The sequence below is a fragment of the Pelodiscus sinensis genome, chromosome 1, assembly GCF_052426305.1.
Source record: "Pelodiscus sinensis isolate ZL-2025 chromosome 1, ASM5242630v1, whole genome shotgun sequence".
In the NCBI taxonomy this organism is placed as follows: Eukaryota; Metazoa; Chordata; order Testudines; family Trionychidae; genus Pelodiscus; species Pelodiscus sinensis.
Window position 1 is genome coordinate 167,579,314 of NC_143052.1, and position 22,264 is coordinate 167,601,577.

Sequence of the window (22,264 nt, forward strand, 5' to 3'; positions counted from 1 at the left end):
GATTGGAATTCAGGTGATCCAGGCCTGGTTCCTGACTCTGCCACAAACTTCCTGTAACTTAAGCAAATTGCCCTCATCTATGACTCAGTTTCCCTGTCTGTAAAATAGGGGTAACAATCTGGTTTGGTTTTTGGCTTGCAAACTCTTCAGGGTGGGGGATAACTCTTGGGGTTATGTGCACAGTGCAAAGCAGAATAGAGTGGGCCCCAATCTTAGTTGGAGTGGTAGGGTAGCCAAGTCTCAGGCTTTCAACTGAAAACTTGGTTGAAAAAGCAACTGAGGGAGGGGAGTGAATGGTAGAGGAAGAGAGGGGGGTGGAGTGAGCAGGGTGGGGCCTCAGGGAAGGGCGGGGGTTAGGGTGTCCAGCTTTGTTCAGTCAGAAAGCTGGCAACCCTGAGAAGAGCCTTCAAGGAACTACTGTAATACAAATAGCAGCTTAGACAGTAAGTGACACTGGTGCTTTGCTTATTCACTGTCCTTTCTCTGTTCACGTCATGTTTCTATGCTCTATCAGTTGTATCTAGTGAGACAGTTGTACAGAATAAGCACAAGCCATGGAAGCCATACCTCCTATTACGTTGTCTAATTATCTTGCACTGAAGCACCGTGCTATGAGTGCCCTGCAGAGTTATGTAAACCCAGCTGGGCAGGCTAAACTTAGATTCTGTTGCTAATTCTTTACCCATCCTTGCCAAGAATAGGCAGGAATATTTGGTGGCTCTTTGAGGGAGGAAGCAGGGATCACTCTTGGAGAGGGGTAGGAAGGCTCTTGCAAAACACCTGGGTCTTACCTTTCTTATGAAAACCATAAGATTGAGTGTCTTTTTTTCACTCCTGTGGAAAGGGGTTGCATAGCTGTGAGGCTGTTCTCTGCAAATTCAGAGTCCAACTGGTTTCATGCTAGTTCTTGGTAGACCCATTGTTCCTTAATCAAGCAACCAGTGTTATAAATCTTATCCCTGAGGGAAATGTGTTTGGTCCAGATTCTGCCTACACTAGGAGTGTTAGCATATAGACATTTAAACTATTAACCTATAAACCTGGCTTATCGGTTAATCCAGACGACCATGTGCAACCCTCACTCTCTGCTAGGGTTGCCAGATGGTTTCAACAAAAATACCAGACACACTAGACATTACATCACAATCTATATTACATCTTATTTAGAAAATACCGGACATTTATATTTTCTCAATTTGTTTCCTGAACAGAAAGCTCAAATACTGGACTGTCCGGTTCAAAACCAGACACCTGGCAACCCTACTCTCTGCTGCCTCCGTATCAGAGACAGCAAGAGGGAGGTGGGAGCCAGTGTCTGTGGGGAGCCAGCTTTTAAGCCAGCTCCTCGCGTGTGCTGGTTTCCACGGAGCCACCTCTCCACCCCTGCCTCCCACAGAGGGAGCATCATGGGGGTGCAGGCAGGGGCCGGTGTTTGGTGGGAGCTGAGGCCCTCTGCCACAGAGGCAGCAGCACAGAATGGCAGGAGGCTCCCGGGAGTGGGGCCGGGAGCCAGGGGCACACTGGCTGCCGCCCCCACCCCTGGGGAGTATTTTAGTAATCGTGTAACCATTACAAATTGTTGCGGCTATCTGATTACTAAAATACATACTATTTAACATCCCTAGTCTACACCAGTGATGAGTGTTTTATTTCCCCAAAAATGTTCCCACCGTGTCTAACAGCAGTAGACATCCTGATGTCTCCTGATGCTCCTTCTGAGGTGTTGTTTAGGCTTGTGTAAAACAGTGTCAACAGCTAAGGGCCTTCCACTTCAGAAGTCTAATATTGTAAATGTAAGCTATGCCTGCTTGATAGAGAGCTCTGTCTCACTCTAATGGTGGGTAGGCCACTAAAGAGGGTTGAGTGTGTTACATAAATGAGTCAGTCTTTAAGCTCAGGTACCAGAGGTTCACCTGCTAGCAATATTAGAACAACTTGGCTGCATCTAGACTGGCAAGTTTTTCCGCAAAAGCAGCTGCTTTTGCAGAAAAACTTGCCAGCTGTCTACACTGGCCGCTTGAATTTCCGCAAGAACACTGACTTCCTACTGTCTGAAATCAGTGCTTCTTGCAGAAATACTATGCTGCTCCCATTCGGGCAAAAGTCCTTTTGCACAAAGCTTTTGCACAAAAGGGCCAGTGTAGACAACTCAGATTTGTTTTGCACAAAAAAGCCCCGATGGCAAAAATGGCGATTGGGGCTTTTTTGCACAAAAGCGCGTCTAGATTGGCACGGACGCTTTTCCGCAAAAAGTGCTTTTGCGGAAAAGCATCCTGCCAATGTAGACGGTCTTTTCCGCAAATGCTTTTAGCGGAAAATCATGCCAGTCTACATGTAGCAGTTCAGTTTCCCCAGTGTAGAGAGGGCCACAGCTAATGTAAGATTAAGCCATTGAAGGCTTTGAGAACAAAGACCTCCCAACCATTGCTTCATCTGGTATCATATGGTAAGATCAGCACTCTAGCAGGATGTGCTCATGGCAAGCAATGTTGCTGAGCAGTATGCCCTGCTCCACCTGGAGTTGTTTTCAGTGCCTGGGGTTCCATTCCCAGCAGGGTTTAGATTTGTGGATAACTGTGGTGAAGCCCATGTCCTTCAAGGGAGGTGAGAAAATACTATTTTAGCAGCTGTTGTTAACTGGGTGTCCAGTATCAATGAGAAGTGAAGAAAGATCCTGAGGCAGCAGGAAATACTGCTGGTCCCAAACTCTGGGGCAATATGGCATAAGTTCATGTTCTTTGATACTGTGACAGAATGGATCAATTTTTGGCTGCGTCAGCATAGCCTGAAGGTAAGTTTCTGGGTTCCACCTTGGCTGATTATGGCCCACTTAGGCTGAGACAGCAATAGCCCCACAACAAATCCCAAACCCCTCACCACGAGTAGGCACTGTTGTGTTTGGAAGCATTTCCATTGCTAATATCAGTGTCGCTTGAAAGTCAATGAGAGAGAGGGTTAAATCATTGGGGATCTTCACTACTGTTCAGCAAACCGCATTGCCTTTGCCCCCTTTTTGATCCAGGAGAACCAGAATGGTTAGTTTGGCAATGCCTGAGGCTTTCTCAGCAGCTTTCCCCGTGGCCCTGAAATCTGTGCTTTGTGATCTTACTGAAGATAAAGCTTCTTTTCTTCAGCTGCTGTCCCTAAGCTGTGCCTTGGCTTCCCTTTCTGTAAAATGCAATGGGCCTGTGCATTGTTCTTTGTGATCTTATTAAAGATAAAGCTGCTTTTCCCTACAGAAGGCTACTGAGAACCTGGTGAAATTCCTATACCGAAATACTTATCTAATGAAACTATTGTTGCAAAAATCCTGGAGGAGACCCTAGATTCTAAGAGACAAAAATCATCTTAAAGTCTAAATTGTGACTTTACTTGGGTGCAGAAGCCAAAAAATTTTTAAAGTAGCCTTTGATGGATCTGTTTACATATTGGGGTGCCCAACTTAAGATACCTTGAGCTTTCTTTTTAAAGCTGCTGAGCAGTGTTCCCTCTAAGCTGTGCAGCCGCACACCTTCACATCTAATCAATCAGCCCCACCCTGAGCCTCTGGCTAAGCGGGGCTGAATAATCACCTGTGAAGCTGTGCTGTGCGCTCCTTAGAGGGAACACTACTGCAGAGCATCCACAACACCAGATTAAATGAATAGGTGGTGTAGGTGTTTAGACACATAGGGCCTGATTTTTCAGAGGGGGGTTGAAAGTGAAGTGACACCATCATAAAACTGTAGTGATGAGGTGGTTAACGAGGCTTCTGAATTCAGAATTGCCTGCTCAGAATTATTGGAGGTTCCCCTAGCTCTGTGAACTAACTTTTCAGTCCCCAAGATGTTGATGTACAATGACAGGACAGCGCTTCTGTGGGAGTCCTGACTCCTGCTGCCCATGCGGCGCATGTTCTGTGATTAAGCAGGGTGCTCTGCTTTTACCTGCAGTTTAGGGAGTTACTGATTTTTCATTTCGCCCATTAAAGGAAATTTTAAAAAAATACAGCACATGAGTGTTCTAACACAGGTATCTAAAAATCATGGCACCAGCTATTTATCTCCACACGGGGCATGTTAAAAAGTTACATTTTTTAAAATGAGGGAGATTCCTCTATTTGAGTTTATTATTTGGATTTGCACAATCACCTGATATGTTCTAGGCACTTTCAACGTGCAGAGGAAGAGCTTGTCCCTGCCCCGAGAAGCATACAATCTATCACTGGAAATAAACACAACTTAAGCAAATCTAAACTAAACTGCTTTTCTTTTTTTATGACTTGTCTAGGGATTGCGAATACCACCAAACAGTGAGCTCTCATGGTAGTTCAGATGGCCAACTATCTGGCCTTGCTGCATATCTCGACAGCGTTACCTTTGCAATTACTAGTCTGGTCTGTAAAATAGACTCAAAGGAGTTTTGCTTCTGATGGTTCATATAGTAGGTAGTTGAATTGGCTTAGCAGATCTCAAGCTTATAGTGATTGCCTTGCATGTGCACATGCTTTGGTGTGTTTGCCCATTGGTCGCTGGGGTTTTCAGTTGCAAGAAGATTCAGCTTGATTGTTGTTCCTTTGTTTTCAACAGCAGGAACAAACCTAAACCCTTTTGAAGCACTCCCTGGGTGGCAGATAAAGAATATTTATGAAAACATGTTGGAGCTGATTGACCTTGCCTGGGAGAATCCTCTCTGTCCTTGCAAGGTGCTGATCTCTTATCTCTGCCTGGAACAGCACTTGCCTTCAAGGCCTTTCACAATCGTGCTGCTCCCTACTAATCTGTTCCAGTCTCTTACCATCTTGCTCCTCCTGCCCTGTCTGCTTGTAAAAAGAAAAAACGTAATGGTTTGGTAGCACCTTAAAGAGTAACAAAACATATAGATGGTTTCATGAGCTTTCGTGTGCACAACCTACCCACTTGCCTCTCCCACAACCATTTCTCACTGCCCTTACCACGGGCAATATCCTCACTAGATTAAACTACCCGGCTCTCCACCTCAAGCGCCACTGCTACTGTGTGCTGTGTAGTGAATGTAAGGGGGAGCACAATGATCTGGAGTTTATTTCTCCCACCTCCTCCTATCTCCTTGCTTGCTAGCTGAAGAAATGAGAACTGGTGATGCAAAAGACTCTGAAGAGGGAGAAGGGGCTGGTAGCTGGCTGTGCAGCAGTTGGTGTTCCCAGCCTTCCTTACCTGTAGAGAGAGCGACAGTTGTTTGATGGGAGAGGGGGAAGAAAAGAGGTGTCCCAGATACTACATCCCCACTTCTGCTGCCTCTGCCCCCCCCAGTCCTGCCAATGGGAGTGGGGATGGAAACCTTCCATCCATCCTTGCTCCTGCAAGCCAAATGCTGCATTCATTTTACATATTTAAAAAAATGCTTTGCATCTTCTAAGCTGCAGGAGGAAATTGTTTGGGGTACTTCCCAAATTTCCCTCAGAAATTTCCATAGAAGTTCATGCTGGGAGAAATGGAAGTGGGAAAGGGCCAATCCTGAGCTAGCTCCATGTACTACACACACATGGAGTTGTCTCCCTACCTACAGACTTTTTATGGATATGACCTCACTTCTGGTCCTACATTCTCTTCCGCACGCTATGTCCTGTCCCCAGAAGATGATGTACTGCTCCATTAGCACATGTCAAAGCTTCTGACAACAGCCAACAAAGTTGGTGACCTCACCTGAGCTACTTCCATCACTAGATGCCTACAAGACATTAGTTAGCTAATAATGTCTGAGTCACAGGTGAAACAAAACAATCTCTGGCTGCCCTCATCTCTCAGTGTTTTTCCATGATTCAATAACATCCCATTGTGCCTCTCCTTAGCAAATGTAGTTACATAAGTTTGTCCCTGTTAAATCTGTCCTCCCTTCTCCTTTTTTGTTTCACTTTTTTAATTTTATCTTCAATTAGATGCAGAGATCTTTGAGGTGGGAGGCGTACTTTATGCCGTACATCCCCTAGGGTTGCCAGGTATCCGGTATTGGCCAGGACAGTCCAGTATTTGCAGACTCTGTCCGGTGGTAAAAAAACCAGAAAATACCGGACATGTAAATGCTTGGGACATTCTTCTCCTGTCGCATCTGGGGGGAGGGGAGGAGCAGGGAGCATTAGGATTTAAAGGCGCAGTGACTTTTTTTTTCTCAACAACTTTGATCCCTCCCTTTTTTCTTTTTTTTTTTTCCTCAAGCAATTTTTTTCCTGCCATGTTCGGTATTTTTAGTGAAAGTACCTAGCAATCCCAACATCTCCTAGTCCTATCCTGGGAAGCCCCATTGTGCTATCAGGAATGGTCACAAAATATAAACAGTAGTCATTAATAATAATTCAGTGGCTATTAATATTCCAAAGCCATTGTTTAGACTAAAAAGGTGGGGCATGGCAGTTGGCCAAAACTCTGGGTTGTTGCAGAATGATTCATTACCTTATGTTGATGCATGCATTTTTATCTGTTAACTGAATTCTGATTTTTTTTTTTTTTTTTTTTTTTTTTTTGAGCACTCCATGTGGTTCTCACAGGTTGGGGAATTTCCTGCTCTTTGTCTGCATGTTTTCTTCCAATCTAGGTTAAAATCAATAAACTTAAGTAAACGACTAGGCTGCACGTACCCCCTGCTGTGTTGTGGCAGGAATTTAAGAGGAGTGACCAAAGATTAGTTAAATCTTTTTCTTCTGATGTAGATTTGCTGCTGATGAAAAATACCCAATAGGCAGCCACAGAGAGTGAATTTCTGGACTTAATTGCTGCCAGACTAGCAGCCCTGGTATCATGCCCACACGCCTCAGTCCTGACCAGCAGCAGCCACCTGGAGGAAGAAGGCAGGGAGTCTAGGCTCGGAGACTGTCCATGTAGACTGCTCTGGTGGTGGCTGTTTTCAGAGAAGCACGTGTCTAAGAGGCAGTGCTTAATTTGTGCTGCAGCTTGCCCTGGCTGAGCCCCAGCACCTCTAGGATTGCCACGTCTCAGACCCGGCACCTCTGGACTCGCTGCAGCAGCTATTCATGTGTTTTAAAAAAAATCGCTTGCGCCTCGGCACCATAGGCAACTGGTGCATGCGAAGGGAGGGATTGCAGAGAGGACTATGCAGAGAAACAGGGCAGGCGCATGAGGAAGCACCCCATTTAGCAATCAGAATTTCGTCGGGGGGGCAGTGCACCTCCTGGGTACTACCATGAGTTGCTAGAACGGCCATCAGAGCTCTCTTGTGCAAAAGTGTCCATGGCAGTGTGGATGTGCTCTTGCGCAAGAACTTTTTGCAGAAGATCTCTTCCACAAAAAGTTCTTGCACAAGAAGCCTGCAGTGTAGACGTAGCCCCAGAGAGGAAAGCCCCATATGCCCTTTCCCCTGAGCCATCCATTTCCCCACATTAAATCACCTTAGTGGAGGAGGGGGATCACCATCATTTTTGTGTGCATGGAAGATGCTCTCTGTGTCTGCAAGCCCGTCACTGGGAAGAAGAGGTAGACTAGCCTGGGTCAACTTTCCTCCTCCTTCATGGGATGCTGCAGCTCAGTAAAGTTAAAGCTGTATGCACAGCCTTCCTGTGAGTTCAAGGGATTGGATGGGACGTGGGTGTTCAGTCTTTAAAGTGCTTCCTGTGTGCCAGGCCCACTGACAGGGAGTGGTGAAAGGGCCAGTTGCTGTTGGTCCCTTTAAATGGCTACCAGAGCTCCAGGCCGTGTGCTCCAAGCAGCACTAAGGGCTGGGGGAGAAGGGGTATATAAGTATGTGGGAGGAAGGGAGTTAAAGCGCCCATCATAATGTAAGGCTTTTTCTCCTCAGGTGGGATGGAAAGGGTTGCTGGGGGATGATTGTTCGCAGTCTCTTCCTATCCACTAATAGGGACTTAATCCCACTCAGTCCAGGGAGCATGGCACTGACCTGCAACGTGGGAGTTAGGCCCCCAAATACATTTGCAGCTCTGGGCCCAAGAGAGCAGAGGCCTTGCTCCAAAGAGGTGCACGGGTCTGTCTATTCCTGTGGCCTAGAGATCAAAGAACAGAGAAGTTGATCCACCAGGTGTTCCCTTGAGCTCAGAGCACTGCCCCTCCGTAGCACTCCAAGTCCAGGGAAGGAGACCGCACATTGCAAAGTGGCATACTCCCTTGGGTAAAAAGCGACTCAGCCCTGCACTGAGCTCAACATATTTGCATCTTCCTTAGTTCAAGGAAAAGAAACTGCAATCTGGGACCTGCAAGAGGTTGCATGCTCTGCTGTTGGTAGGTGGCCAAAAGGCACCATCCACGCCTTTTCCTTTCTAACCGACTGTCTCCTTCTCCTTCTCCTTCTCCTTCTCCTGCCTGAATCATTCAGCGTGCTCTCACAGCACAGTACTTGTGGTGTCACAGTTGGGGATTGTTGGACATTTTCCATTACTTTTTTTAATGGAAAATTGGGTTTTTGACACACGCCCACATTTTGCAGGTGTCTGCTTTCCTCAAACTTCTGGGTTGTTTTTTTTTTCATTAGTTTTCACCAGCTATTTTTTTTTAACTGAGATGTCAAAATATTGGCCCAGGAATAGATGCCCAATTCTCCCACCAATTCTAGTCACAATTTGTTACTGTGACAATTCAGCAGATATGGGAATATGATGCCACAATCCATGTGTTGTTTCCCTGATGAGGAGAAATTATGATGTCCTAGGCTTGAGTAGGGTTGCCAGTTTTAGTTGGACATATTCCCGGCAGTTTCTTCACATGACAATCTTTAATTGAGAGGTTAATCCTTAACTTCAGAGACTCCAGGACAATCCTGGAGGGTTGGCAACCTTACTTGAGAATGGTGATGTAATTTCCTCTCACCTCTAGAAGGATGGTGGTGTGACAGTTGTCATACTGTGATGTCAGAGTTCATTACCATGGATGTGATGTCAGACACGCTGGACATATATATTTCATTACTCAGTCTCTTCAGACTGGGGCTATGTCTACGCTCCAGGGATCTACTGGAAAAAGATACGCAAATTGTGCTCCGCAATTTGCGTACCTTTTTCCGATTGTTTTTTTCGGAAGAGGCTTTTCCCAAATTTGGCCCATCTACACTAGGCCAAATTTCAGAAAAGCCTTCTCTTTTGGAAGAGCCCTTCTTCCTCGTGGGAGGAGGTAGACAGGGCTTCTGAAAGAGTGCGTCTGCTCATCTATTTAAAAAAAGCGGAAAAGTAGATGCATTCCCTGGATGTGGCAGAGTTTTGCCAGGATACCAGAGGTATCCCAGAAAAACCCTGTAGTGTAGACATAGCGTAATTCATGAAGCTCTTCCTCATCCTTACTATGCAAATTGTCCCATTGGTTTCAGCAGGACTGTCCTGTATCAAGGTATCACAATCCAGGCCCTAGGCTAGAGGATGCAACTCAGTGGAAACAGGCTGTTTACACACAGATACCTTAGCAGTCAGCAGTGCTAGGAAAGGGAGTACAGAAAGAGACATGACAGTTACATGGGGCTTTCATAAAATATTTAATGGAGAGAAGTTTACAGAAGTGTGGCAGCACTGCTCTCCTCTTGGCTGTCAGGATTCCAACAGAAAGATGTCAGTAGGTTAACAAGCTACCTCTGGAGGGGCTGAGGTGAACCCACTGCAATAAAGGAGGGAACAGTGATGCAGTTCTGTCCCCACAGAAGAGTGACAACTTTGCAGTGAGAACAGGTGAATGTTATGCTGGGGAAAGGTTCCATGTAGAATCTTCCTCATGCTGCCCTGCCAATGCGCCTCTCCCCAGGCCTGGACCAAACCATTGCTCAGGGGTGGGGATGGAGGAATTCAGTCTTCATGGCCCCTTCCTTGGCATCTCTGTGGAGGGAAGGTAATTAGGGCCTTTGTCTCTTTTACACTGTGACCCTTCACATGGCAATGCAAAGGGGCCATCAAGTGGGGAAGCACAGCCACTCACGCACTTACAGGCTCCCTTTACGCAGCCAGAGCAGTGTGTTTGTAATGGGATGGTTTATCCTGCACACTACGTTAGCTGGGGACAGAAGGGAGGAGCGGGTCTGTTGTCCCCACTGGAAAGTCTTCTCCTCCTGGGCAAGAAATGCAAAATCAGAGGGGAAATCCATTCTGTGCTGTTCCATTCCATTTCATGGGCAACATCTTCAGTGCACCCACGACCCAAGCAAACTCAGGCCCTCCCCTGCCCTCCTTTTCCCCTGCAACCATACACTTTCCTGCACTGGAGCTCAGCGGCATGATGATAAGAGAATTCGTCTAACTTGGGTTGAGTTAATAAATTAAAATGCAGAGACTTAATCCTCACTGCTAAATTGGAATGTAATTCAGTGTATAACCAAGGCCCAATCCATGTGAATTACAGTCACTTTAAATACCACCAGCCCTGGCCTGGATTTCACATTCTCCCAAGCGAACCTAAAAATGGAAACTGGGATGTTCCAAAACACTGCACCAGGTGAGCTCAGAGGAAGCAGAGTTGAGGGAGGGGTGGATTTCTTTCCCAGCTCAGGCTGCCCAGATACAGTTAAAATCTGCTGAAGGGATGCATGGAATTCGGCAGCTGTGTGACTCGGTGGAAAGTTGATCCTCCAGCAAGGGGGGATGCTGCTGGCAAACCCGCCACACTTTTATCTTTAATTTAGCCTGCTTATCCCAAGAGGTTCCCTGAGCTTTAAAATAAATGTTAGAGAGCTTTGTTTGCCTTGCAGCATCTGGTTTCTGTGAGAACACATGTATGGTTCCAAGCAGCAGTGGCATTAGGTGGGAGAGAGAGTCCGTACTTTGTCTCGGTGGTTCTCTCCGAGGTTGTGGTTGTGGAGTCCAGTAGCAGCAATGTTCTTCTCTTACTACTGGAGTTCTTCTGTTACTGACTTGGAAAACTGGAGAAGTCTGCTTTGCTTTCATGGAGATGGCTTGGTGTAGGAGAGTGAATTCGTTGGGCCTGACTAAATTGGGAGGCTGCCTGGATCCTTCTCCTAGTCCTAGCACTAAACTGAAAAGTCCTCATAGGAAATTTGACTTTGTTCCAGGAAAAAGTGGCTGAATTCAAGGGGTATGAAGTACTACACTTGGTAAAGGAGAGCAGACCAATTTTAAGGAAAACAAGATCCAACCCTAAACCTTCACACATATCCAGATCCAAAGAAACCTAGAACTGTCAGAAAGATTCTGAATTTTTCAGGTCACTTTATGTTTGTCTGGGGTTTTTTTTTTTTTTTTTTTTTTGAGGGTGTGAGTGGAAGTTGGGGTTTTATTTTTCCCATTTTCACAGATGCCCTGGCACATGCTGGAAAATGAAACTAGATAAATTCAGATTGGAAATGAGGTATAAGCTTTTCACAGTGAGGAGAATATAATGCAGGGGTGGGGAACCTCAGGCCCGGGGGGCCGGATGCAGCTCCCAGCTTGCCTGGATTTGACCCCCAAGGCTCCGGGCTTCCTCCCTGGATGGCGGGGTTCATTGTGGTGCTCCAGCCCCCCGCTGCCTGACCTCGGGGCTGGAGCACACAAAATTTACTAGCCTGGGCCACCCTAGACTCTGGCAGTGTGAGGGGAATATGGGGAGTGGCTTTCTCCTTCTCAGTCATGTCAGTGAGGGTTTGTCCTTTTTTTTGGCTTCTCATTTGTGTGCGGCTCCCGACTGATTTTTCTGTGGGATTGTCCAGCTGTGGCGATTTTAAAACAAAGATTGGATCTTTTTCTAAGAAGTGCCATGCTCTAGTTCAAACAGGAATTGTTTTGAGTAAGTTCTATGGCCTATCCTATATAGAAGGGAAGACAAGATAATAAGTTATCCCTTCTGGCTTTGGCCTCTATGAATCCTTGTTCCAGAAGCTGGAGTGCTAAAATGTTATGGAAGAAGTTTAGATCTTATGGGAATCTCTAGTCTGAGCAGAAGGAGAAACTAGAAATCTGAGAGTGATTTGGAACTATGTCAATTAATGTCTGCTGGGGTCCTGGCCTTGAATTTCTAGCTTTCCGACCTGTAACCCACTTCTTCCTCATGCTGGCAGAAACCTCTATGGATGTCAAATCATAGCACATAGGGCTTTTATCTTGACGGGGGTTTCTGAGCTCTACCTCAGTATTAGTAAGTCCTGTACTCTGTATTGAGCCGGGAAAAATCTATCCTCTGTCACATACTCTCTGATTTACCCAAGGCTTTGAATTCTGGATTTCCAGGGGCTCTAACCAGAGTCCCTTGTTGCTGCAGGTATTTTTAATGCCTCTTCACTAAGGATGATTGACTTTGGGGTGCTGATAGAACAATCCAAGGGGAAGACTTTTCAAAACTGGAATAGCAAAGGGTGTGGCAAGTCAGAAGTGAGGTATATTTGCAGGGCTGTGTTGGAGGGATAGCTCGGGGTGGAGCCTCTTATTGTAACAAGAATGCAGTATTGGAGGGGGGAAGAACAGCTAGATGTACAGTGAATCGACTGAACAGAGGGGTTTTGCGGCATAGGTATTCCTCTTTCTATGAGGAATAACTCCTTTTTGAGCAAGAGTTATTGTGCAAAAAGGTGTGTGGAGATGGGCAGCACATTTTTTGTGTGTGCAAAAACAGCCTATCGAAAGAAGCACGGGTGCCCTGGTAGCCATTCTGTGAATGGCAATCAGAGATTTCTTGAGAGAGCGCGTCCATGCAGTCTGGACACACTCTTGCACAAAAGCGTATTGTTTTTCCAATGCCCTTTTGCAGTGTGGCCGTGCTCTTGCACAAGAAGTTTTTGCAGAAGATCTCTTCCGCAAAAAGTTTCTTGTGCCAGAAGCCTGCAGTGTAGACATAGCCTGAATGACCAAGTTTTGCAGTGACAAGTGAAAGTGTGACTACTGCTTTGTCAGCAGGAGCACTGAAACCTCCCCGTGGAAGTATTTTGTCGACAAAAGTGCTGACAAACAGGTTTCACACACACTGACTTTTAGTGACAAGGCTGCAGACAGACCCTCAGTGGCTTCTGACTCCTAGACAATTTTATCTCTCTGACACTACATGAAACAGCCATGGCAGGAAGGTGCCTGGAGCTTGGCTCACAGAATAAGGCCCCATCCCTGCCCCCCATCTTCCAAAGCTTTAGTGCACAGGATGGCACTCCAAACAATGCTCTCCCTCCTTCAGAAGTTCTAAGCCTGTAGATGCTATGCAGTATCACTGGAGCAAACACTGATACTTTTGTCAGAAGTTAAGAGGCAGAGAGTGCACTGCTTTGGAGAGCTGCCCAACCACTGAGAAGAGAATAATGTTGTTATGATCCCTAAGCCAAGGTTCTGTGAAATCCCATGTGGTGTGTAATGTCTTCTAGTCTGCATGTGATTACTCAGCCTCCAGGTGCTCCACAGGAAACCAATCAATCTGAGTCCTCCTCAGCAGGGGCACAACTAGAGGATGTGCAGAGGGGCCCAAATCCAGAGGTGAAAGTAAGCTGGCGCAGTGTTCAGGCAAGAAGCCGCCAGCGGGCTGGGGTGCTCATCTGCAGCTGCTCCTGGCCAGGCATCTGGGGCCCTCCTGCAGCCTGTCTTGCTAAATGAAATACTAGGTGCAATTAAAACTACACACATTTATTTAATTGCTCTTTAATACACCGAGAAGATGGAGTAAAATAATTCTCTTTATCTAAGAAGTAATGCTCAGGAGCTGAGCCATGAGAGGAGAGGGAGCCCAAAGTCATATCTTGCATGCCCCACCAGAACAGCTAGTTGCACCCCTGCTTCTCAGATCTGCACCATCACTGGTGGCTGTAGAGCCAAGTGGGTTTGTATAGAGGTTCCGCTCTCTCTAGGGGCTAAGTGATGAATCTAGTGGTTACATGGAGCAGTCCCCAGTACAGACCATACAGTAGGCAAATCAAACAGTTCATTAAACTGAATCCATTCCTTTTTGTGAAGCTGTGAGGCTGTGGAATGTAGGGCTTGGGCCCCCTCTTTCAAATATACTTTGTGAGCAGTGAGAGAAGAGCATAGATAGAAGGAGTTGCACCCTCCCATCAAGAAAGGAGGGAGAAGCAGATGCTGAGAATCTTGAACTTAACCCATTGGGGCATCTGGATAAAACTGGCTGGAGCAACTGGTTACACAAGCAGATTGTGGCAGATGGCTGCTGGGATGAATCCGCTTTCTCAGAGTCTGTAATACTCTGAGCAGTAGATCGCTTCTCTGCCTTAAACACATACCTAATGAGAGAGTGCCATCCTGCAACCCCAGCACAATCAGCTTTATCTCCCCATGGTCGATTAGATCTCAGCCATGGTCGCCCAGGCAGTCACACAGAAACCAAAAGCCTATTTCCATCTCCCAAGCTTCTCAGTCTGCCCAGGAGATGGGGATCTCTAACCTGGCGGGAAACACTTTCTCTAAACTGTCAGCACAAGTAGTCTCCCAGCTTAACTACCCTTTCCTAATATTTTCCAGGGATCTGGGCTGCACATGCCTTTGGCACAACCCCAGGCAATTAATTCTTTATGATATTGCTACAGGGCCCCAAAGAGTTCAGGATGGAGAACAACCTACAATAATGGAAGGAGATATGTTTGCTGCCGCACTTCTCACACTGACCTTCCCTGCTGCTCGGTTTTAAGATCACTCCTTCCTTCAGGCTCCTGGAGAGAAGGAGTTTTCTTTAGCTCGTTGCTGCCATGGGACATGTTTAATAATCAAGACAACCACCCCAATAGGAAGATGATAGGCTAGAGCCAGGTGGATCAATAGAATAGGCTGAATGATATCGAAGTCCCTATATGAAGCTATAAATCAAGCCCTACCTTGTAGACTGTAATAGATGGTTATAATTATAAACCAAGGGCCTTCACATGCTCCAGGGGGGAATTACAACCTGCTCCTTGCTAATGGATAAGAACTCTGGGGCCTCAAGCACTTACAGATTCTGGCCCTAACTGCAGCTCCTGTTATGCTGGCAGAACGGGTGTGAGGAAACTGTGTAGCCAGGGGAAGTGCTCCCTGGGAGGGTGTCTCCTGCATGACACAAAACTGGCTGAACAGCTCTGTGCTTCCCCTCCCACCCCCCAATCCTCACAAACCCTAATCTCAGGGTATGGCTCAGGGAAGGGGCAAGGCTCTGGGGCAGCTTTTAACTGCCACTAAGCGTGTTGGCAAGAATGCCTGTGGGACAAGTCCTTTTGCTGGGACTTGGTCTCTGGTCCCTGGCCAGCCTAGGGTAGGCGAGGCACCAAGATGAGAGACACCCATCTCTAGTTCACTGCCTCTAGTTTAGCTCAACTGCAGTCTGGGATTGTGGCCCATAGCCTGGACCTCTCTCACACTCCTGGAGAGCAAGTTATACCTCTGTACAGCTTGGTATTGGTAGGAGATTATAAACCACCATCCGGTTTGCTGCCCAAAGGCACTGAAATTATGAGCAAACCAGGGCCTGGTACCTCCTGCTCCATGACAAACCAGAGTGCCCCACACCTCAGTGAGAGCTTGGTAGCCCCCATCCACTGCCACACACACATTGATAGTAGCTTCCAAATCAGGGACCCTGCAAGCCCCACTTAGTACCAGGCGGGGTCCCTGTGCCGGGCAGGAGCTGTGTTTTTGGTAAAGGTCCTAACACATCTAATTTGAAGTAACCAAATCCCTCTTCCAGAGTGGAATTCTGTCTTGCAAGCTGAGTTGTATTTGAAGTACAAAGGCAATCTAAGTTTTTGCTGAGGAGCATCCCCAGAGACAAATGCTTCCTGAATTATTAAAAGCAGCCCTGATAAATCCTTATTAATAAGACTCACTCACTCATCCAGCCAGCAGGCAGACCGGCAATACCCCTTCTGCTCACAGCTCCAAACTCTGCTTTCTGCATCTGTCAGCGAGTGAAAGAGTCCCATTGATGCAGCTGCGATGTTGTGCTGCCGGTCTGGCTACTTCCCCTAAAATCTGCTAGCTGCCTGCCAGGCACGTGCACAGTCCAGCATCTCACCAGCAAAACATGGAAATCCAGCACTGGTTTTGCCAATGAGTGTGACAAATAAAAAGCTACTTTAATAAAGAGGTGATCAAAGGAGCAGAGGAACAATACAGAGAAAAAGAAATATTTGTTCACATCTAGTCTTCCATCAGTTCAGGACTGTTCCCTACAGTGCTTTCTCTAATCTAGTTTTAAATGTCCTAAGTAATGGGGTTTCACTCTTTTACTTTATTTAACCTTGGGAAATTATTCCATAGCCTAATAGATATCACAGTTAGGAAATTCTTAATATTCCTCTTCCATTTTCTGTTGTTTGATTTTTTTTTTCCTATTAGTGCTATCTCCTTGAACCATTTTATACCATTCCTCTGCTTTCTTGGCCTTTACATCCGTAAAATACTTGTAAACTTGGATCTCATGTGCCCTAAGATGTCATGTGCCCTAAGACATCCACACTATATACATTTAGTTCTGTTAATCTCTGCTAAATCAAACCCTTCTCTTAGTTCTCCAGTGTATTAACATCTCTCTGACAATGTGATACACAAATGGTGTAAATACGGAAAGGAATGATCAACCAGGATTCTGTAACATGAAGTAAAAAATTCTTGTGCTACTTGCAAGCTCCTTTCCAATTTGCTATCCACTATTACCCTAGTTTTCCTTTAGCATTGCTGTTTTCCAACAGCCTGATTTTCCACTGCTTTGTAGCTTGTGTAATGTGCTCTTGTTTCAACCTAGTGCCATATCACATCCACTTTGCCCTGGTGTGAGTGCTACATAGAGTGTAAGACAGGGGAGAATCAAGCAAATTAAAGAACTATTTTGGCTTATTCTTCCCCAGAATGGTAGTGAGTTTTTCTCCCCACTTCTCCAAGTGGAATTGCATTTTGTTATTTACATTACTGTTTGTTTCCCTGGCATTATCAACAACTCCCACTCCCAATCAAGTACATAACTGAGTTACTGTAAAGCCTCCAAGAGCATAGTTGTGTTACCTTTTGGCTTCATTAGAAGTCACCACAAAGTTGGTTTTGCTTTTGGTTAGTGACAATGTGACTCATCCAAATGTCAAAGGTAGATATATTTGTAGTGGAACTATTTTACACAATATGGCTTTGTTAACCTACTGTTCTAGTTCGCTAGCTCTCAATCTGTTGGCAAGTTTGCATACTCTGATCACTAATGTACTATAGAGGATTTTTGCACAGGTTCTGCATTAAAAAAAACCCTGCAAGAACCCAACAGGCAGTTAAAGGCCAGGTCTATACAGACTAATATTGGTATAATCACATTATTCAGGGATGTGAAAAAGCTACATCCTTGAGCAATATAGCTATGCTGACTTAATCTGCGCCCCCCCCCCCACCCCCGCCCCATGGCAAAAAAGGGCTTTTTTGGCGCAAAATGGCCCTGTCTACACTGCTTGTTTTTGTGCAAAAACCTCTTCCACAAAAAGCATTGGCAGAGAATATGCGAATGACAGCACAACAAATGCCAAGGAGAGGGCTGCATTTGCATTGTCTCTGCAGACAAAAGGCTGCATGAGTGGAGAAGCTCTCCTGACATAGTAGCATCTTCCTTAAAGCACTATATCAAGACAAGCACAGTGTTTAATTTGAGTGTTTAAACAGAGTATCCTTCCTAGCAGTCTGCAGAGTAGAAACAGTAGAAAAGAGATCATGGGAGTCTGGGAGAGGAAATGGACAGATTTGTCAGTGACCCACCAGACAAAAAAAGAACCTCTCGTATAAAGGATCTAGGGTTTGGGGCTGAGGGGCGTTCAAGACTGAGGAACTAGTCGAGATACAATTTTAGGCACTGATGCTGCAAGTTTGACCTATGCAAGCAGATCTCTAAACAGATTGATTGCTCCCTCCTCAGAAGTCCTCCAGAGACACTGAAGTGGGAGCAAAGGCTGAAGCCTGGCGTGGGAAGAAGGGATTGGGGTGAGGGAAGCTGGCAATGGGAAACTTAGTGTGGGGAGCTATGAGGAGAAATGGATCAATATGTGACATGGCTGAATTCCAGGGAACACATGTACCCTACAGCTTGAAGCAGGGCAAGAGGCTGCAGGAAGAGCGATGAGCCAGAGTGATTTGCTGTGCATCGCCGCTGCTAGGAATATAGTCCCCCCTCCCTCCCCTGACTCTCCTGGCTCCGCTCTCTTCCTGAGATGCACCTGAGTGCCAGGCTTCTCAGCTGTGCCAGCCCACAGTATGGCGCCAAACCAGGTGTGTTTCCACCCTCCGCATTTGGGCTGAGAGATTGAATCCTATGTGCTCAGGTGAAGAGTGAGCTCTATTGCCCTTCGGCGGAGAGGGGCGGCATCTTGGCTGGAGAGGTGAGTAGAAGCCATTTTCATGAGTGTACCACTCAGCTTGCCACGATTTCCCCCAGGACGGGTGCGATCCTGCTGCAGAAGCGAATCCAGCAGTGACAGTCCCAGGCCCCCTTTTCCAATTCATGTTTCTATTTCTGAAGGGAATATTTGTGGCGCACGGAGGTAACCCATAGCAACCATCTGCTCAACCGCAATTCATGCTGCCTGGGCTGATTATGGAGGTGGAAAGGGGGTGAGGTTGCGGAGGGCGGAGGGGGCGGGGGCAGTGAGAGGACACACGTTGGAGGGAGACACACTCGACATCTTCTTGCTGCTCTGCATCCCATTCAGTGGGATAATTCATAGCCAGCCGCTCACCGTTTCTTTGTTCACAATTTGCCACTAAATATAGATCCATTTAAAAAGGGGAAGGCAGCCGCACACTCCCGCCCAGCCTTTCTGACTGTGCCTCCTGTTCTGTCTTGAGGGGATTCTTCTGTGTGGAGCTGAGCAGAATGCATTGTGTGGGCACAATCTGCTCAGCAGTGCCCACGTTGCACCTCCTCCATCCTGCTGCGCCCGCCTGGTCCCTGCCTGGCCCCGCAGGGCAGCCTCAAGGGCTCAGAGAGCATCAGCATGTTGAGAATGAGATTCAGAGCCTGCCAGGCCAGGCCAAGGCCTGCATGTGCTTTCCAGCTAAGGTCTGCGTCTTGGCCCATGTGAAACGAGTCTTGGCTCTCGGTGCAGTACCCAATAGGCCAGTGTTCATATTAAAAAATCCATTGTCACGGACCTGATTTGGCCCTCTTAAAGCTTGTCTCGATTGGGACAAATGGTTCTCACTCAGGGGCATACATACACATAGGTCTTCCAGTGGGTACATATCAGCTCATCTAGGTATTTACCTGGCTTTACAAGTGGCTATGTAGAAAGCACTGGTGAAGTCAGCACAACTGACATTTCATATAGATAATGACTTTTTTATATTGCTCCTGCTCTATGTACTGCCCCTGGAAATGTAAGTGCAATCATTCCAACGGATTTATTTTAGAATTAAAAAGGAGAAAATATGCCACTTTATCAGTAACAGTTGCTGTGACACTCTTAGATTTGATATCTGATTTTGTAAGCAAGTAGTTTTTAGTTGAGTTGAAACTTGGGGGTACTCAAAACAAAGGAGACCTTCAGCAGGGGTACAGTAGTCTGGAAAGGTTGAGACACACTGGACTAGGATACACTGTGTTTTGCTCCACCCAGGGATTACTTCCATTTGCTACGGTATTAAAGCACAATTTGCCCTGTCAATCCAAGGGCTACAAAACCCACCTTTTATCCTAGTCTAGACACACCCCTGGTGGCAGTTTCAGCAGGAGAGAGCAGGACTCACAGGGCCATGGAGGCAGACTCCCTTAGCATCCTTGGGGGTGGTCATTGCCAAGTGAAGATTGAGGCACACTTGGGAGCCAGTGTTGAGAAGCACGGTTTGCCACTTCCTATAGTGTACCTCTTCTGCAGACAAATAAGAGCTTCCATCACCATGGCAATTGATTCAGTACTTCTACCCACTACCACATTCCCTTTAAAACATTGTGAGGATGAAAAACTGCTCTTCTCCCATCTCCTGAGGGGCAAACCCTCCTCTTGCATTGCCCCTGTTTCTTGATTTGCCAGATCTTCTCTCTCACTCCTAGCCTTTTCTCCCCATTATCACAAACCCTCCCTGATCCCACCTCCAGCCCTCTCTGCAATTTAGCTGTTGCCCTCTTCTCTCTGTCTCTGTTCTACCATCTCAGTAGAAATAACTGCCTTTGCTATGAGGTACCCTACAGACCTCTGCCAGTATAGACAATGGTCAGCTGGAAAGCCCTATGATACAGTTAGATGCAGTGTTAAATACCCATCAGTTATAGTGTGTGGTACCCTCAGAACCACCCAATGTCATTACCATATGGAGTTTCCCATATCAGCTATGATCATAGAATGTTTTGCCAGTATCGTCTTTCTATCAAAGGCCAGTGTTGCTTGCTTCCCAAGAGGGCCTCCACCACCACTCAACCACTTACACTTCTGGCCAAGTGAAGGTTTGCGTGTGGGAGTTTCCTTCTTGACCCTTCCAGTGATAAATCTATACCAGCATGCTTATTTCTTTATTAAGCATTGCCCATTGCGTGTAAGGTACCAAGGAAGACACTGCCCCTGCCCCTGCCCCTGCCCCAGGGGGGGTTACCGCAGAAATAGACTCAGACCGGACACAGAGATGCATTGGGAGGCCCAAAGGAGGATTCTACCTTTGCAACGCCAGTTTAAAACACTAAGTAATGAAATAGGGACCATGCCTAAGGTGAACTTGGCATGTGGGGGCCTCAGATCAGGTGTGTGTTCAAGGAAGAATCTGGATAAAGAGAAGGTAGCTGCAAGCTGTGCTGGGGGAAGGAGAAGACGTCCCAAACAATAGAGGGTAGCATGAAGAAGACACAAAGAATCATGAGTTGACTGAATCTTGCCAGACCACATACGTTAATGCTCCTGATGTTAACCAGCTGCAGCTCAGGAGCTCCTGGGGCACTTCATGCTACCCCATGAAATTCAGACCTTCTCCCTGTTTGTCATCTCTAGGGTCTCAATTGTCCTACCCTTTTCTTGATACCTGGAGGACCACCGAAACTTTTGATTCTGCAGCTGCACAGCTTTGGGCAACCTCCTTCAGGGTAGAAATCCAAGTGAAGTGCCAATGTTTTTAGTGAGTCCTAAAAGGAAAAAAAAAACAGCAGTTCCTTTTCCATGCCTATTTAGCTAGATGAAAGGGCAGGATCTTTGTAATCTTTTGATACCATTTGTGACACTCTTGGAGAGATTTGCAACCTTCAAGTTGAGACTCTCTAGAGTAAAGGGTTTCTACAATCTTTTGCTCTTTGCATTAAAAAGTATTCAGGCATGTAATTCGACTGTGGAACTCCCTGCCACAGGAGGTGACCAAAGCTGGGGAGCCAACAGCCTCCCTGGATCTGGGCAAGGTTGGTGGGGGCAGCTCCATGCTCCCAGAAGGGGTGGGGCTGGAAGCAGCCAGCCCAGACTGCTGCCCAGAACACCCCCCAGCCCTCAGAGCCACACAGAGTTCATGGCGCCGTGCTCCAGCACCAATTTAAAGGGTCTAGGGCCCCAGCCACCACTGGTGACGTAGTAGCAACAGCAGCAGCTGGGAGCCCTGGGCCCCTTTGAATCGCTGGGCCTTGGGACAACTGTCCCCTTTGCTGCACACCCCTTCCCTCCCTCCCCCCACCCCACATCCACTGTCAGTGGGCCTGCACTGAGGTCAAGAATTTATCAAGATTCAAAGAGGAATTGGGCTTGGAATGGATAGCAAGAATATTCAGAGTTATTATAGTTAATGCTAACAAAAATTTTGGAAGGGATAAAAAGCCTCATGCTTCATGGTTTATTTCAGTCTCTAGCTATTAGGGATTAGGCTGAGACCTTCATAGGGGGCTGATTATCTCACATCTGCCTACTGTGGGATTTCTTGCATCTTCCTGTGGTACATCTGGTGCTGGCTGGAAACAGGGAACTGGACTAGATGGCCCATGGATTTGATCCAGTGTGGCAATTCCTATGTTCCTACACTCCACACTGTGGCCCTGTCACTCATCCCTCTTACACCAGCTTTAGATTGCATTGACCTCTGCTCTTGATTTATCCATGTGTATGTACGGGGAGATTTAGCTGTGTTATCTTCTTTACCCCCTGCTTGTTCCCTCTGCACGTGAACCTGCACTTGGATCAGGGAGGCAATTGTTAGTGAGCTGCTTCATGGAGGTCTGCTCAGATTAAATGGAGTGAAGCAATTTATGTGAATTAAAATTCCCAAATCCAGTGTTCAGTTATTTTGTCTAGAGCAGGAGTGGCCAACTGGTAGCTTTGGAGCCACCTGTGGCTCTTCTTTAGTTAATATGCGACTTTTTGCTCAGGCACCAATTCCGGGGCTGCAGCTACAGGTGCCAGCTTTCCAGTGCTCAGCTCCTGGCTCTACTTCCTCTTCTAAGCGTATTGCTCCCTCGCCCCTTCCCTCCCGCACAGAGCCTCCTGAGTGCCA